This window comes from Platichthys flesus, chromosome 15 (assembly GCF_949316205.1).
Source record: "Platichthys flesus chromosome 15, fPlaFle2.1, whole genome shotgun sequence".
Taxonomy (NCBI): Eukaryota; Metazoa; Chordata; class Actinopteri; order Pleuronectiformes; family Pleuronectidae; genus Platichthys; species Platichthys flesus.
Window position 1 is genome coordinate 15,518,611 of NC_084959.1, and position 15,911 is coordinate 15,534,521.

Sequence of the window (15,911 nt, forward strand, 5' to 3'; positions counted from 1 at the left end):
GCGGTGGGCGGTGGGCGGGGGGGGTCATAGCCAAGACTATCTGCAAGTCATGTCTTCATCTTTGTATGGGTCGGTGTAAAAGGAAAACGATGGGATGTTCCTTTCAGTCTTCCCGCAAAAAAAGAAGCTTGGGGAAAGACGTGGAGACAAAAAAAAAAATCAATTTGAAGGAAACTTTAAAGAAGGTATCTAAGTAATAAATCTTAGTAGCTGTTTTATTTCTTGTGATGTCTCATTGTTAACCATAATTACCTATTTTTGGGCAATACAAAGAGGACTCCAATATTTTTATGGTCCTTTTTTATAAGTGTTGTTTTCGTTGTTTAGAAATATATATATATGCTATAACAAATTTCATATAACTACATTGTGAATTCAAACTTGAGAAAAAGAAATGTAGCTGTACATATTATTCCAGTCACTGCATATAACCAACTCAGTGAGAGAATAGCATATTTTTGTGATGGTGTGTCAAAAAGAACATGTTATAGCGTGTGAATAGAAGACAAAGCTGTAAACAGTTACTATTATACGTTTTGTTTGGTTTTTGTTCCTGCTGGAGAGACGGCGGCGTCACGACCCCACGAGACAAACAGACACACACACACACCTGCTCTGTAAATACTGAAGCCGAACCATTTTACAAAGTGTCATACCAGCAAATTTACACATCGGCGAGTTGAGAGTTAACACGGTTTTAAGAAATAAATAAGAAAAAAAAAAGACAGGAGCCTGATGTTTTTGTCGAACTGTCAGGATATCAGTATCATTTCAAAGAGAGAGAGAGAGAGAGAGAAGAAAAACAGACGATTAAATCCAAAGCACACTGTACTTAGATGTGATGATTAGAACTTGAACCAGGCATTTTCCAGTGCTCGGTGCATCCCGACACTTTTATACTCCTGCTAGGAACTTGTTGGTCGTACGTTATTGTTTGTCTCATCCTGCTCGTTCCTGATTCACGCGTTTTATTTAACTTTTCAGGAACCCAATATCCTGGGCTCTGTGCGAGAGCCTCGATGTGATTGCTGAATCGGTTCCTTTTGTTTTTGTTGGAAAGAATTAGGAAGGTAAACGTTTTGATACCATACCTCAGCCTTCGTGAGTTCTCTCGTGGAATCATTGGCAGGTTTAATTTATTCTATATATGTGGCGAGACAGATGAAAACACTGAACGGTAATAAAGTGAGTAATCATTGCACTGTGAGTAGTGAAGTACAGGTCATTTTCCTATTTGCACATGTATATGTTGGCTTTTTAACGAAAAGAAAAAGCGGCCCTGTGCTTTGGGATAGTATGAAGGAGTTTTGGGGGTTAACGTGTTCTCGACTCGACAAAAACGCTTCAGGTTAAGTTCTGGGGTGAGTTAACAGCTTGGGAAATAGTAACTGATATGTTGCAGTGTACATTTCTTTCTATATAAATAGACCCATGCATCATCTGAAGATATTTATACAGGGTCGATTAGTGACACTGAATTATTCGCTCTCTGCCGCTGCACCAGCTTTTACACAGAACGCGTGGCTAATGATTTCTGCTGATTTAGTAGTAATACGCTCCGGTCCGGTTTTCAGCGTCATTGAACCGAACGAATGGTGTGTGCTCTGAAAAAAGAACTTTACCTGCTGCAGACGTGTTTGTTGTTTTCATTTCTACCCACTTGTCTCATTTCTTATTGATTTCAAAACAACCAGGTAAAGAAATATGCTGGATACTTACTAAAGTTTAAAAGAAAAAAAAAAAGATATGGAGGTGTGATCAAGTAATAATAATATAAAGAGTAAAGATTTAAAAAAAAAAAACTTGTAATGTTCAAATGTAAAAGAAAATAAGAAATACAAAACTATACAAAAAAAAAGAAAGATGCTTCTTTGCTGATTTCAAGTTTAATCAGAGTTTTATTGATACTTTGTGGTTTATATATGAATAATTGTAATATACTATTAAAATGTACTGTGCATCCATTGCTTTCTCTCTTTCCATTCACCATCCTCAGAGATCCTGCTCTCTTTTGTTGATCATCCATGTATTTCATTAGTGTGTGAAGAGCTCACAGTTAACTTGTAAACAGAGTGCTGTCTTTGATACCAGTGTAGTGCTCTTTGTTGTTCTCCCTTTGCTCTACCTCTCCTTTCTCTCACATTTACCCCTCTCTCCCTCTCGCGCTCTTTTTCTATCTCCTGTAATTACAAACGTAGATGTTATATAGGACTCATTAATATAATACTTGTAGTGATTAGTGGATTTAGGACCAGTCAAGGTAGACCTTTCTCTAAATGATCATGTTATTCTGAGATTTGCAGACATTTATTTTGATAGAGGTTCATTGTAATTTATTCCCTGTATGATTATTTTCTTTGGGTTTGTTTTTTTTGCCACGCTCACATGGTTTCAGCTAACCAAAGCTCTCATGGATGGACAAATAGAGAAGCCGTTGCTCTAAGATGGAATTGTACACAAGGCATTATTTGGATCCCCACCCTTGAATGTTTTAAAAGGGGGTGTGCCATACTACCTTAAATCCTAACGCTAGATATGCAAAACTTTAACTTTTGATTCTTGGACACAGGCTATAATCTTGGGGACAATGTTAAAAACAAAGCTTATTTTATATATTTTATAGAATAACACCAACAGTCATGTTATCAGCCTCAGTGCTGTTTCACTGACCGACGCTATCTTTTAACTTTTACTACATTACGGAAATTAACCAGACGCCTCGGGCATAGTTATTTTTAAATAATATCGTTCTGTCTCTTATTTCTCTCAAAACTTCTATTATTTGAATTGTTTTAATCTCTGGGAGCTAGTGTCTGTCGTTCACACATATTGACTTAAGATGAGGCATTAGTGTAAAAATAAGAAATGACTCCATTAAACAGAACCCCTCTAAAGGAGCAGGTGCTGAAGGACGGGGTGTGTATCTGGCCTGATTAATTGCTGGTTAAATTCCCGTCCTGACTCTGGACCAGCGCCCTAAAGCTGTGAGTCACTGCCAAATTGAAGCAGAAAAGAAAATATTAAAACTCAAATTTAAATGCTTGACATTTCCTCAGAAACCCTGTCAGAGGATGTCCATATTTCAGACCTGTTAGATCTACACAAGCCTCTGTGTTTCAGGCATAAACAAACCAATTATAAAGCCAATTCGCTCCCGAGCTCAAGCTGTGTGCACACTCCAGTCGAGTACAATTTCAATTAAACACAATTTAGCTTTTGTATCAGTTATTTTATTCACCTCATGTGGTTTTAAATTGAATGCTACACACATTACGTTAATAAATAAGATTAATGTCTGTTCTTTCTCCTCATCTAATATTGACTGTCAGGTTACATACAGTATGTACAGTAATCAATGACATTAGTAGACAAATGGCCCCACTGAAAAGAAGCGAGTATACGTGACGCTGCGTTATTGATTTTAACAATTCAAATAATATTCAACTTTATTGTAAAATGTGTTTGCCCAAAAAGTAATGAGAACGGATTTAATCAAAAAGACATTCCAAGTATGAATGTTTATCTTCTCCTTAATTACACATGATGGTATAACATTTATTAATAGTAATCAATAATGAATGAGTACTAGTTAAAGTTTGAAAATAATAGAAAGTGTTCCTCCATTGTCCCTTACATTTTAAATTCAAACCAGTGCAAGAAGTTCGTTAGGAGCCTTTTCATCTGAAAACCAAAAGCCGGAGCAAAAGTAAAAACCGTGTTACTATGTGTGTTTTCTCCGTACCAGCAGAAAGTGTCTTTTATTGGACTTTAATCAAACAAATTTACTGGAAAAGAAAACCAAACTTGAATTGGCCGATCTTTCCCCCCATCCAGTGATATTTTCAAAAAGGCCTGTTGTGTGTTTTGTGATCCTGTAGCTTGGACTTTAAGGTAGCATGGCTCCGTTGCTGTAATTTTCCTTTTAATCTCAAACTGACAGCAGTTTACAGCTGATGAATGTTACACATCTTAGTAGACTAGCGAATCCATTTGGGGAGAGGGGAGGGTCGTGGTTTAAGAAAAAAAAGAAAACAATAATCAAAAAAGAAAAAGAGTCAACCTGGAAGGCGTTGACATTTGTAGTGTACTACCGTATCCATTTAAACTTGAATCTCGAGGCAAGTGCTAGGCAATGGCCAAACAATTTCTCCCATCATCCTTTGTGTGTGTGTGTGTGTGTGGAGGGGAGGGGGATCCCGCCCTGAAACCACACACACAAACACACTAACACACACACACACACTTCTGAGATTTCTGTCGTCTTGGACCCACATCTGTCTTTCATTATGAATATGAACAACTGTCTCCCTGAAAGCTGGGACGTCACACGAGGACTGTTAGAGTCTCTAATGAATCAGACTTTGACTGCCCCGTTGAATGTTACTGAGTATTTATACCCCAGGGGGGGGAAAGAGGCTCATTCATAGTGGTGCTAATGGTTTTCAAAACCAGACAATGTGCCCCTATCTCTACAAGATACTGGATACTGTCCCAGTGACCACAAAGTTAGTCTCCCAGTCCGCAAAGTGACTCTCCACCAACAACACCATGTATAGTGTGGGTCCCTGACAGAGAAGAGAAGTATTCATGTTCACATTGAACTTTCAAGGTGACAGAAATAACACAAGTTCCACTGTGTCGTCGTGTCTTAGGGTGAATTTCCCCTTTCAGTCCAAATCAATGCCATCTCACCCATGCCCATTACTGATTACAGTCTACACATACACTTGCAATATATATAAATATATATATGTATTTATATATATTTACAATTTCTGCGCTCATTTGATCAGAATTAGACTGGAGACCTCAGCTGTATACCCCTCACACTGCAGACACACCCAGGCTCATGATCGCCAATTCATCCTGATATTAGCTCGCTCCACAAACCGAGTGTCCCCCCCCCCCCCCCCTGCGTGGTATGGAGTGTGGCGCAGACCGCGCGGCCTGGAGGAAGCCTGGACGCTGCTCCGACTGCATGGACGGCAGTGTGAGGCTCTGCTGTGCGTCCATGTTTCTGCAGGCTGAGCACAGAGCTCTCTTCACTGCTGTCTGCCCGTTCCTAACACTTGCCCCTGTTTTTTTATGTTCACCGACTTTTTATGGCGAGAGACAGACAGACTTGACTGACATCTGAAAGCATCTTTCAGGTTATCATAATGGCTTGCTTAAGCCCTGTTGTAAAGTATACAAAAAAAAACATGATGATGATAATAATAACAATAATAATAATAATGGATGGGGGTCTCTCACATATCAAATGTGGAAAGTCTAATTTTATATTTGTATTTTCAAATAATAATATTGACAAAAAAATGTCTGTGAAAGGTTTCCATCCTCTACTGTGGTCCAGAAATTGATGTGTCTGTCTGGAAAAATAAATAAAATAAACTGAATTGTTATATGACTTGTTTTCAGTGTTTTGCTGTATTTTTATTTCCTTATAATATTGTCTCCTCTGATGATATTTATCTCAACTTGGCAGCATCACATTTCCGTTCTCCACTCTTATCCCATAACAGGACAGTTCTGCTGTGTGTATTTTTTTTTGGCTTGGTTTAAACAGAATCTTTCACTCAAACACACACACACACACACACACACACTCACACACTCAGCATCCCTCGAGGTCAGTCATAAGACAGCAGGATTAATAGAGTCTGAGCGCTGAGATACATTTAGGGGAAACAAACAAGAAGCGCAGGCGTGTAATTCTGCTGCCCCTCAGTGGCCTCTCCCAGCGCCTGAGCAGATGCAACAACAACCCAGGAAAAAAAGGGAGAAGCTTTTATTATTTTTCATCAGCAGTTTCACATGGAGAGCATCAATATTAGCTGAGGCTCAGTGTGCAAACTGCTGAGGATGTGATGAGTAGATGAGCAAACAGGCGTTTCAGAGGCTCACGACGGCCGAGAGACACAATCAGAAAATCCCTGCGATGGGTTTGTCACAGTGTGATTAGTTCTGCTTTTGTACCTGAGACGGAGAATTTCATTTCACATGCCAGAAACAAAAATCTGATCCTGAGTCATTCTGAGCTGAACCAGAAGAATGCGCCAGTGGAAATGTAAAAAATCATTTCTGATAAAAACAACTTTTTTTTTCTTTCTTTTCATAGAGATTATATTATGTTAGTTCATTCCATTCCTCACTGAAGTGACTGTAACTTTTACTGTCAGCCTTAATTAATGTTATAATAATAACCCCACCTCCAGCAAAACAGCTTTTTCTTGCATGTTTACTGTGACAGACGTTGATCCTTAAACATAATGTTACTGCTACATTGAAATTCAGGGATCAGGGTTTTTTTAATGCGGCCGCTTGTCAGGAGAGACGAACTGTACAACAGCTTCATCACTCATTCAGACACGGTGATCTATAATTCTGACTGAGATCAATACTGTTCCCGGGTCTGTTTTTCACAGCCCAGGCGCCAGAAGTTTAGATCACATCACACCCTCTTTTCTTTTTCTTTGTGATTTGTGTCATGAGCACAAAGATAAACCAATGGTCTGAGTTTCAACCGTTTTTTCCACTTTTATATGAGCTGCTTTCGATTTGATTTGATTATTTCTTCATTTTATTTGTCCTGGAGCCCAGTCGTAAGGGATGACATTCACACGCCATCCATTGTCTAGGCGGCTAAATATTTTTTGCCTTTTTCTGGGTAAATTCACTGACTAAACTATGAATTATTAGAGTACATCCTGAGCAGTAAAGATGTAAAATTGAAATATGAGATAGATGAAGAAATGTGTTTTCAAAGTATTGTTCCAGCCTCTTAGATGTGAATAATCTACAGCCGGAGTGAATGTGGGGTTTGGCCAGATCCTGTAATTAGCAGACAAATTCATCAAACAGCTGATCCTCGGCGCCGTCTGTGTTTTCAGACTCCCGGGCCTAACTGGCTGACCTCTCCAGTCCACCTACCTTTAATTAAGTGCTAATTAAAAGTGCCATTATGATCAGAGCGCTCGCCACTCGCCGGTCCTTTAACACGAGGAGTCAGGTCTTTGGTGGAGCACCGCAAGACCATCAGCGGTCGTTACGGGAGCTAAATGTCAGAACTCAGCCGAGGAAAAGGAAGCTGTTATTAATCTGTGGAACCACAGTTTGTTTAGAGTGTTTAAATAGTCCAGCAGCGTTTAATATATAACTATTCACAGATGGAGGAGAAACTACCACAAATCTCTGCTAAAAGGTCACCAACAGTTATTAGTTCACTTACTGTAAACGTGTTCTTGTCTTTACTGAGCAAGAACCTCACATGGATATTTGCTTTAATTCAAGGCCCAGTCAACACCAGCGCAGGCAGCACATGCAGAGACACACGTGCACATAAACCTCAGCAGATACGTGTACACAGCATGGAGGGGCCTGTCACCGGCTCATCTGACGGCCTCACCTCATACCAGGGGCTCAGTGTGAATCTCCCATGGGCCGGTGCTTCCAGCCTGAGTGTGACAGCTCCTGGCAAACACAAACAAGCCCCACTGTGCACAAATGCCAATGCGAGGGTGCCGCATGGCAACGGGCCGCGATGGAGAGGTGTAATGAAGAAGTGGTCGTTCGAGAGGCGGTCTGATGCCACCTCGGTGAGAGCTGCAGAATACCTGGCTGCATATTCATGCTGTAATGTGCTGCTGCAGGAGACGCCATCCGCCATCATCAGCCTGCGAGGGCACCTCAGGGCCCCTCAGCATTTATTAACGGTGATTAAGAGCTGGTCTGAGATGCTGGCATGTTTAATTGCCAATTACAGGTAGGTTAGCTATAGATGAAAATGACAGCGATTTATGCAGTACATAAGCATAAATAATAAAGCTGTGTTTATGCCTTGAAAATGAGAATGGAATGACGGGCTGGGACGCGTCCAGGATCCTCGCACAAGCCCGGCATTGTTGAAATTCAAGAGCAATAATGAGCAATGTTCAGTGGATATGCACTTAATTTTATGTGCATCACTAAATTATCTCCCCGCGCAGCCATGTAATGGATGCCCTTCTTTTGAAGCGGAACATTTTTTTGACAGAGCTGTGTAATAGAGTCAATAGTTGATGGGAACACTGCTGTGGATGGGGAGATGAGGCACTCAGGTGGCTGCTTCCTCCCAGACTGCAGGCCTAATGTAGCCCTTGGCATGGAAATTGACGTGACATTGATGGGCACTCTCCCGCCAGCACGAAGTCATGCGCCTGCACAGCCTTCCAATTCACTAATAATTGCTGATTAAAAGCTAGTTAAGAGTCCATGAAAACTCAAATGTGCATTAACCAAATGACCTTCTGGGAATGGCAAATAGTCTGCAGCCAAGAACACACACAGCTTCCTGTGCGGAGTCGGTCCCTGGGTTGTTTTGGAGGAGGTGCGCGGGGAGCGTGCCGCAGCATCAGATTATTGACTTCCTTTCAACAACGACTTTTATTGGATCCTAATCTTCTTTTTTAAGAAATTATGCTTGAACTCTAAAAGCTTTACATGAGGAGTCTATCACTCTGATGGGCCCTTTGAGGTTTTGCTAAACATGGACTTTTAAATGAGATTGGAACCGTTACAATCATTCAATATTAACTCGATTGAACCCTAACAACATGAAATCAAGCTTTATTTTGTGGTAATGTGGCCCATTGAAGGCTAAAGAGTAAATTAGTCAGCTGCACATTACAATAATAAATTACCTCCACCAAAGCCAAACAGTCCCCTCATGAAAACAGATTCAAATTCATTAGAAGCTGATTTTTTTATTTGGATATGCACCAAGTGATACACCTGAACCTGCCTGTTTATTCCATCAAGTTCCATGAATCAAGGAAATTTCATGGAAATCAGTTGTTTAGTTTTTTTCAAATCCTGCTGACGAACAAACAAACACAGAGGAAATCAAAACATCCTTCAAAGGGACAAAGGCTTTATCGTTATACACAGAAATCTAAATGTCGCTCACTGGTGCTGTCAATCAATATCTACATCAACCAATAGACTGAAGATAAAAAAAGGAATACAATAAGATATATAAGAAGAAATAAAAAAATATAAATGCACATTTATATCCACTCATCATACACATAAATCTATTCACCTAAAATGAAAGTGTAATAATCATTTTGACCGGGATCATTATGTCAGGCACTTTATGTTTTATGGTTAAATTCAGACGAGTTGCTCCATTTCTTACAGATCCATTGTGGTCTTAAATCTTTGTCATTATTATCTCAGCCATTAGTGAAACATGTGTAACTAGCAGCATGAGAAACCGAGCAGGGCCACCAGCTAACAGCCCGAGAGGACTCACACATCGTGTCCCCTCGTCTCTCCACTGTTTTCCGCCGCGATGAGCCATTGCATGTTTTCAAAGGCCATCAGTTTGGGCCCGGCTCACAGCGGATGCAGCTGTCGGTTCATTGTTCGTCATCGCTGTCTTCATGGATCTGATGCTCCCGAATCGATAGCTGCCTCGGAGAAAACTGGCGAGCGACAGACTGTACACGCAGATATGAGTGTCGACAATTATCACCGGGGGACCGAGCTGAAACACAGAGGTTGGGGTGGAGGGGGGGGGGGGGTGGGGGGTTAAGCAACCTTGTGTGGTTGCTGCTGTAAATGTATTGGCTTTAAAGCTCACTTTCAAAACATACGTCTGAGGCCGGTGAGATGTGATTGCAGACTCTCAATTGAGCGTAGGTAAGTAAACAAGTTATATTATATATTATTTTAATTGTCAAGTTCCATGTGTAAGACGTGTAAAAGCCAACAGGGGGGAGAGCAGCAGCGTCAGTGATCACACGCAGCATTGATCAGGTCAGATTCAGTAGGAAAGGGAGGTGCTCAGGTGGGGGTGGGTTGGGAAACGGCCTCCCAGTGGAACGAGGAAGAGAAGGCAACTGATGCCCTCTCTATAGATCTCTGTCAACTGAATTCAAAGAGGAGGGGATCAGCTGATGTGGACTGGTACAGAGATCTGCTGCTGTCACCGGACGTGTTGGTTTGTGGCTGAGCTCCAGCCCCCACAGCACTCAAAGGATGAGTGGTATAGATGGATGGATGGACGGATGGATCTGTTCAACATCTTCATGCAGATCGCTTTTTATCGAGAGTGCACTGAATTTGTTGTTTACCTGGTTCACAACGCCACTAAACAGAAAGGTGTGAAGTTAATTAACTGACTGTAAAGACACTTTAAATAAAAATCAGACGAGAGTAACAGTAGTGAGAAGATAAGCTCGGAGGACTGGCCTCACAGCTGCCTGTAGCCTCCGTCTGCACAAAGAGCCACATCGCAGCACTGTAACCAGGGTGTGATGTAGTATCAGGAGAGGAAGAAGAGGGTGTAGGGGGATTAACACAGACACACAAAGGGCCGTCAGATATATCATACGCTTTGTGCAAAATCTCCAGTAATTTGTTATAATATCTGCAAGATTTCAGAGGCAAGGTCAAACTCAAGGTCAAGCTTTCTTTATCTCACACAGAAAACCTGACAGCAGCACAGAACGCAATGCATAGTGTGAACTAGGCACCCATCTGCACAGTAGTAAAAATGCATTGCACTGTTTATTGCAGGAATAGATGTGCAGGGAAACAACTGGATTCACTGTGGTTAAATGTCAGTATGAAGGAAAGGTAATACACTTTGTTTTTGTAAGAAAAACAGGCAACTCCGAACCATGACAGCATTCTTTTCATTTTTTTTTTTTTATGGGTAATGTTTTTTTTTCTCTCCCCTGAATGTGTGTGTGTGTCTGTCCTCGTGTGTCGACAACACACACTCTTATCAATCTCTGCACAATAACAGAAAACAATTTGCTAATGTTTGGAAAATAGCTTTCCCATCCCCTGCTCCAGCATTGAGAGATGTATGCGCAATTTCATAAACACAATCAGAGCGCTGAATGGCGGCACTGATATTCTGGGTAAGAAAAAAAAAGGGAGAAAAAAAATCTCATTATCGTTCCTGAGCTATGGAAAAGCAGTCAATGGCCCATATCACACAGAATGCCCTCCTCCTCCTCCTCCTCCTCTTCCTCCCCCGGTCCACCAGCACACGGAGCTTAATTCCACCTAGCAGCAAACAATACGTGGCAGTTTGCTGAGAGAATATTACTGACGACCAAAAAGAAATCATCAGCAGGCCGAGCTGCTACACTTGCCACTATAGTCTTGAGGCGACGCCGGGGCGCTGCTGCTCAGATCATGTGGTAGCTGAAGGTCGGCGGTTCGATCCCCAGTCTGACCCATTTGCATGCCGAAGTGTCCTTGGGGAAGATGCTGAACCCTGAATGGCCCCCCCATAGAACATCAAAGTGCTGCGATTAGATGCACTGTATGAATGTGTGTGAATTGGTGAATGTAAAACTGTACTGTAAAGCAATGGGAGTGGTCATCAAGACTAGAAAAGTGCTTTATAAATACGCATGATGCTTTGTCTCATCATGGGTCTGTTTTCAACTGCAGCAACATCATCGCTGCTGGACTTTGTCATGACTGATTTCAATCTACCTACTAATTCTACAAACGTATGTCTGTCTTTATGTGGAATATATATCTGGCGAATAATGTATCTTATGGACTCCATTGTTGTGGCATGTGTGTTGTATATATTGCAATCTGACACTGTTCACTGTCTTTCATTCACTTTTTATATCTTACTCTATTATATATATTTTATTTAGATATGTTTATGTCTAGATAAATGTTACTTTGTATAAATATTAGAAAAAGGGAGTAAATAAGAAGTAAATAGTGAGTAAATATATACTGTTTCTTTTTATAGCTTTTCTTATGTGTGATGTATTTATTGTGTTTTTATGTTTTTATGTTTCTATGTTCATTGTATGCACCAATAACCAGAGCAAATTCCTTGTAGGTGTAAACCTACTTTGCAATATATACTTTCTGATTCTGATTCTGATTCTGATTCTGATAATGGCACAAGAAAGTGCAGCATTGAATTTGAAGTGGTTTGGAATCAAAGTACGTTCAATAATAATTCAAATTGAGTAAACAGGCAACCGGCTCTGTGTCGTCAGTGGGGACGGGGCGATGTGCCTTCAGTCTGTCGACCGTGTTGAGCGTGTCTTCTTCTACGTCCTCAGATAACTACAGCAGTGGTCAACAACTGGGTCTAACGTTCAAAACAGATGCCAAATCATTTGGATAATTTAGTGATTTTTATTTCACCATACTGAGAGAGACAGTCACGAGTGCAGCTCGTGCTGATCGCTGTCACGGCAGCAGCATTCATAAAATGATTTCCTTGGCTATTTGTCTTCAGAGTAAACGCACCTGTTTGCTTTGTTGCTGCAAAGCTTTATATCGAGCTGAATTACAGGGCTTTTATTTCGAAAAGTTGTGAACTTGGGTTTGAAACAACCACAGCAGTTAAGGAAATCACTTAAACATACGGATAAGCCAAACGTCTGAACAGTAATAAAGCAAAGTTTTCTTTTAATTCAAATTATTGACTATAAAAATCTTCATTTCAGAAAAACCAGGTAGGATGAACACAACATGTTCTAACTTCACTCTGCACTATAGACTGCTTATAAAAATCTCTGAAGACAAGGTCCAGCACACAAACCATAAAAAGTGACGGTATATTGTAGAACAGTTTGAGGAGGACTCACTAATGAAGAGGAAGAAGCTGCGGAGCGATAACACAGGACAAGAGAAACAGGCCGTGCCAAAAAGGCAGCCCTGTGTCACAGTGCCCGTCTGTACATATGGATTTCTAGTATTTTTCACCTTCCCCCCTCGCTCACCAAGTATCGATAGAAGTGGACACAGAGGACTGGCGCAAACAGGAAGTGAACGAACGGCCTTGTTGGGTTACATGCACTCAATTGGCTGAACCTGGACACACACAGCACCTTTCTGAGACCACCGAGCCTCACTGTACGGATGGCCAGCTTGTGTGATGGATGGTGACAGCCAGCGCATAATCAAAGAGCGTCACTGAGCTCTATTAAGGGCCGTGCATGTTATCAAACCTCCTCAATCACTGCTTTCCATCTCACTCGCTCCCTTTGCATTACAGGCACCATATATCATGTTGAGGTGTTCAACATGGGCCTCATGTTTGAAGGATGGTCCGGAGTTGAACGAGAATATCATTAACTTTGTGGGCGGGTGGTCATAAACCAAAGTATCAAAATATCAAATATATGACACATGATGTATATTTTTCCAACTATGTGAGAAGTTACCACAGTCTGTTCTGTGGTTGAGGGGGAAATAGTAAAAGTTCAATCAGGAGTCACTTTGACAAAGAGATCAGGATGAAATGAAACTTAATGTGAACAGAGGAGACGGCTTTGGTGCTCGGACTGCAGCAGGAAGTGGATTTCAATGGAAGCACTCCTCTGAATTAGGTGCTTTGTGATGAAGGGGACTTCCCCTTTGAGTCTAGACACTGGTGGTGATGAAAATAGTGCAGGAAGTTGGGACGTCTCATGAAAGGCTTCTGATTGGACGGTTTGAAGGACGATGACCCAATATCCAGAACGAACTCCAGGACAATCTATTCATTTATTGCCGAGAGAGTTTTTTGGTCTCGACCAAAGTGGTGATCCATAAGAAGGGAATTATGCTGTAATTTAAACCTTTTTAAAAACACAAGAAAGTCATGCAGCCTGCAGGTCGCTAGGAGCTGGTAGTGAGCTGCCTGGAGAGGTCGTGTCCTGGCTGCTATCAACCTCTGAAATCAGTCTTGAGGTCAAAACTAAAATCATACCTGTATCTATGTAGCGTTACAACTTTCAAAGGCAGCCCTAGAATAAAGAAAATACAGTCATGGACAATATTAAATGGACATTAACAAAGAGTGTGCTGTTAACAATACGAAATATGAGCAACGCAATTGACTTAACTCGCCCCCTGGTGCATTATGGTTTGACAGCCTCCTGTCCATTTCCTCCTGAAGCATTTTGAACCCTTACATTCCTCACAGTCTCTCCCCGAGCGCATGGATGACGTTAATTAAAGTGTGTGAGGGTCAGTGTCTACAGCTCGGGGTGAACGCCAGGCTCTTGGCCTTCGCTATTTGTTCTCCCAACCATGATGTGCATCAGATCAGTTTCAGTCTCTGGCAAGTACTCCAGTGTGACATTTGATGATTTAAGGTTTATGGTGATCATCACAGATCACTAAATGTCAGGGACTGTCTGGTCAGAGCTGATGCATTCATCCAAGAAAGCAGGAGATGCACTCGGGTGATACGCCGCTCCTGGTTTCTGTCTCTGTCAAGAACGAGCAGCGTGAAAGGACTCATCAAAATGTGTGAGGAGAAACTGCTCCACACAACAGCTCTTGACCTGTGCAACTGAGAAATGTCATATTTTACAATTCTGCCGTTTGGAAACGGAACCAAAAAGAAACAGAGGGAAAATATCAGAGATTAGAAAAGAATTTCAGCAGAAAAACGATGCCTCATCACAGATGCACAATAACACCACAGAGTGTAAAACACATGCTTTTAGAGAAACTGGCCATTCAGTGTCAGATGTAACGCTCTAGTGACCCCAACCCTTTGTGTTCATTAAAAAATGAAACTTTTAGCCCAAATCTTGTTCTTGTTTTTTTAACCCTGATCTTGCTACATTGTCAACAACAAATTAAAAAGATGCAGATCAACACACTGATGTTGGAGCTGTACACATTTCCGTGACAGGTAAGGATTTTTATTCTGGAACATCTTTTCCTCCTTGGAAGGACGTTGTTTTTCTCCCTTTAACCTGTCATCCTTTGTTTTCAGGGGGTCGCTGAGTGCCCGTCCTTTTTGCAGCAGTGAAGTGAGACGGATTTCAGCGTCTTGTTCACAAACACCTTCAGCAGAGATGAATCGTCAATGCAGAGATCAAACCTTTTAGTGACCTTCCGGCACAGTGGACAATCTCTCACCAGGGCGCCAACTGTCAAGCCCCATGTGGCGTCTGTGGAGTGGTCCACAGTGAACAAGGTAAAATGAGGAGGTGGTGGGGAACGTCAGGTGATTCCACGGACAGAGTGTTTGTGGTGAATTCAACATCTGAATTGTTTTCAATCACAAGAAGCATTTTAAAATATCTAAACATATTTCATGTGGGATGAATTCAACAATTTCCCCAATTTATATCAGCACTTTTTTATAAAAAAAAAAAAAAAAAAAAAAAAAACTGGCTTTAAAATTAATGAAACAGGTTATCATTATTTAGGGAATGTAAACACAGAACAGGCACAAAGAGTTTAGTAATAATATAGTATACATTTATACTATTGAACAAGTCATTCAAATCTATTTAAGAATTTTAAGAACATCTATAAACTATGTTAATACTGGGGGAAAACATTTTAGACTCTACACTTTTTTTTAACACTAGGGTAAGTTGAGAAACGAGATCAAATTTAGTTGAGTTGTGCGAATTCAGCTCATGAAATTAATCTTTAGTTTTGGATTGACTCAGTCCATGTGCACTAATCTTCCACAAGGGGGCGTCATTGGACAACTATCTGTGCTCAGTGATGATGATGCAGCAGCTCCCAGTGGCCTGTAGATCAAAGTGAGCTCATTATGACCACATGGCTTCAGCTAATGTTGTTCTTAATGAACAGACAGGGACTTTGAACTCGTCTGCAAAAAGCAGACGTGCATTGAATTGCTGACTTAGATTTGGGATTATTGTCACTGGGATTTTATTGTTAACTCCAGATTATCATGAATCACCAAAGCAGTGAAATCCCTGCATCATCCACTCACACATTTCCCCCAGTGAGATGGACGCTTGCAGCCAAACAAAGATCAAGATGTTATAGAAATCCATATGAAAAGTGAGCTGTTCTTTAGAGACTTTAGAGATTTCAGTTTGATATTTAACAGATTAATGGGAAGGTTGAATTTAAGATAAAAAATGCCTCCCAGGGTTTTCTGTGTTTTCTGT